Source organism: Nicotiana attenuata, unplaced genomic scaffold, assembly GCF_001879085.1.
Source record: "Nicotiana attenuata strain UT unplaced genomic scaffold, NIATTr2, whole genome shotgun sequence".
NCBI classification, from domain to species: domain Eukaryota; kingdom Viridiplantae; phylum Streptophyta; class Magnoliopsida; order Solanales; family Solanaceae; genus Nicotiana; species Nicotiana attenuata.
In genome coordinates this window covers 19,996-23,840 of record NW_017673883.1, presented here as the reverse complement: position 1 = coordinate 23,840, position 3,845 = coordinate 19,996, and positions in this window count along the sequence as shown.

Here is a 3,845-nt window from a genome sequence, read left to right as displayed (position 1 = left end):
CCGTAAATCTGAGATGGAGTTCGATCGAAGGGTCATTTGTTGATTCGAGTTACGGCTGGGATTTCTGTCGCTGCTCTTGGTTTAATTGTGGAGTAGCAGCAATCTTAAGGTTTAGATCCAATCAATACAAGGTCTATTTTTACACCATTTCTTAATGTGCTGCTTGGTTTCTTTGTTTTTTAGTCATGTGAATATTCTATTTTTTAAATGTGATGATTGTTTGTTCCTTGTCTTTTATAAGCTTCACATTGAATCAGTAGATTTAATTGCTTAAACTTGTACGGAAGATATTTGTTTCATGGTTGCAAAAGCAATTCTTGTTGAAAATGGATTAGATTGGGTGAGGCCGTAAAATACTTCAGCCGTAGGAATTTTACTGTTTTGATTGGGTGTAAAACATCTTAGTCTTAAGAATTTAGAACATAAAATTGAGGTGTGCCATACAATCGCTTAGTCAGTGGCCCTCGTTTTAATTAGCTTTAACTTAACCTTAGAATCCGAGGCGTGCCATTTAGCAAAAATTCCATGGCCCTCGCAAAGCTAAAATGCGTAGTTTCTTCAGGCGCGTATTTTAATAATCTACTTTCCTAAACTCGGGTGCACATTTATGTGACCCAAATCCAAATCTCAACGAAGTCGAAATGTGTCAAAAATCGCGGGTGCATTTATGTGACGCGGTTCGAGACGTATTTTCACGACGTTGCAATTCTCTTAAAATAATAATAATAAAAGCGGTTCAAAGTTAAAAAGCATAAGCTAAAACATGTTTTGAAATCAAATAAATAAGCCAAATATGACAGTTGAGCGACCGTGCTAGAACCACGGAACCCGGGAATGCCTAACACCTTCTCCCGGGTTAACAGAATTCCTTACTCGGATTTCTGGTTCGCGAACTGTTAACAGAGTCATAATTTCCTCGGTTCGGGATTCAACCGGTGACTTGGGACACCATTAATCTCCCAAGTGGCGACTCTGAAATCTTAATAATAAATCCCGTTCCGATTGTCCTTTAAGTGGAAAAACTCCTTTACACCCTTGCGGGAGTAAGGAAAAAGGAGGTGTGACATGAGTTTGAAGTGTAAGTCGCTTCAAGGGGAATGAAAGTAAAGGCCCATTCTCTAAGCACTCATGAAACCAGGCGGTGTCCATGGCTGAAACGAACACAACCATGAGAACCATAAATGGTTAAGGATTGATTGTGTGACTTATATTGTCTAGGTATAGAACAAATCTCGACGGTTCAAAGATATCAAATCTACCGATTGACCGAGTATATCTGATATAAGTTCACTACGGAAAGTTTAAAAGGAAACCTACTTATCCAGATGCAATTAATTCTTGCATGTAAAACACACACACGTCCGTGTATTCCTTTAAGTTTATAGCCATTCCCCATTCATGTGGGGAATTGTTGGATTTTGTTATTAATAACAAAAGAGGTGTGAATGGAAAATGGTGGAAAAAAAATGGAGGAAAGTGCAATTATGAATTAGTTCACTTTACTAATGCACTTTGTCCCTCATTGGTAGAAGGAAAGAAAATCTTTGTGTATATATAGAGAAGCTCATCTTTTAGTTCTTAAAGAGTTAAGAAGAAGGCAAGCCTCGCGCCGTCGTCGTCGCTCGCTCGGCTCGGCTACAGCTTCGGTCAAAGATTGATTGATTAATCTTTTTTGACAAAATTCTTTTTAATTATTTAATTACCGCAACTTTTTCAGAAACAGTGCCAAATGGGCTATAAATATTCCTTCAATCCCAGAATTTTTATTTACTAAATTTTCTGATTATCTTCTTCTTCTTCTGCACAATATTTTCTAGTGTGTTTTACGACCATTGAGTGGTTCGCCGATCACCAGAGTTTTTGGTACCAAACGCCGGCGAGTTAAATCGTTTTATCCTGGGAGGATATATTCCAGAACTTGGGGTACTTGAGGGGAATAATTTCCTTAAGGACACACTGTGTATTCAGTGGGCTCGATTTATTCCAATACTATTTTCAGAATTTATTTTGACGTTCTAGTTCTACTAACTTTCTGTTTCTGTTTTTCAGAAAGTTTATTGTTTTATTGATTTTACAGCAATACAGATTGAATAACAGAAATTTATTTCTCTTTTTTTTATTTTATTTTATTTTTTTTATAGTAGCTTATATTTCTCCAAAATTGAGTAAAGTGACATGTTTGTACTTGACCAAGAGGAACGTCCTAGCACCATGTTAACATACTGTTGTACATTTGATAAACAGTAACAGAATATGAGTAGAAATAATCTTTTTTAAAATTTATAAAAAAAGTTAATAAGTTAAATAATTTTCTCATGCGAATAGTTTACTTTTAACGTGATGCCTTAAAGTTGTTATTGGAACTATTTTGGAGCAAGAAAGACCCTTCGGAGATGAGTACACTTGAAGACGAGAAAAAGAAGTGAGGAAACAAAGTGCTGGGCTAGCGCGCCCAGTTGCGCGCCCGCGCTAATTTTAGCATCTGCCAACTAGCGCGGTCAGATGCGCGCCCAGGTGCACGACCGCGCTAGTCCAAGTTCCGGAAAGTGTTTGTTAGGGGTATAATTGAAAATCTGGAGGAAACCCCACTTAACCTATATAAAGTCAAGCTCTCCCAAGGATTATTTATCAAGGTTTTCATAGTCTAGGGAAGGAATAGAGAGGCAAGAGGCAAGGTAAAGATTTTGATCATCAAGTTCTTCTTTTCTTCCCTTGGTTTTTGCTAATTGTGATGAAATTGAACTTTGTGACGAACACTAGTATGAGTGGCTAAACACCCATTGTTCTGGGGTTGTGATTTAGCCATGAATAATGTTGTTCGATAGATGTAAAGTTTTCTTTTCCGGTAGTTAGTATATATAACTTGAATACAAATAAAAAATATTACTGCTAATTAACTATTTGGGCTAAATTTAATGAAGTTAACTTCTATATGATGATATTTAACAGAATTTTTATCATTCAAGTCATCTACTCCACAAAATAATAATCACAAGTAACTATTTATAAAATTGAGATTAGTAATCTGAAAAACAAGGCAACTTATCCGCTAGAATATGTTAAGCAACTTATTAGCTAGAATATGTTAACATATAATAAGTAATGTAAAAATTCTCTACACTGATTAACAGTTCAAAGAGTTACATAAAATAATATAGATATTAGAGCAATAGTACTGTGTTAGTTATCCTCAAATTGAATGCTACTACAGTATTTTTGTAAGTGATGAATGAAGAAGAGCAAATGTAACACTGAGATGATCGTCCTACCATGCATGCTTTATTTTTCACGTAACATATAATCAAATTTCAGTATTACACACGTAATTAAAGTTACTGTTTTTCAAATATTTTAAAAATGCTGGATTCTTTTTTTTTTTTTGACGAAAAAGAAAAGCTGGATCAAAAAGTCAAACCGTAACTGATTTGGGTGGTGTGATCCGATCCCACCTCCCAGATAGACAAATAGAAAGGAGGGAAAAACAGATTCTAAGCATAACTGCTAAAATCCCGTACACAAAAACAAACCCGACGAAGTCACGTGATTTTCCTCCTTGCACTTCGTCCAATTTCCCACGAAACCCATATAAGTCACGTGACCTTCCTCGCCTTCTTACAATAATTATCAATTCAAAATTTTTAATAGTAATATGCAAAATTCGTTATAAAAGAATTTGTTTGACTCTCAAAATCCAAACATTACTGTGTAAACTGAAATAAAGAAAGTGATATATTATAAATGTAAGAGTACTCCATACTCTTGCTCGTTGACTTAACATTTTATGTCTTTGCCTACAAAACTCAGTTTGTATGAAGAATTATTTTTTTTAACACTTGATATTTGTA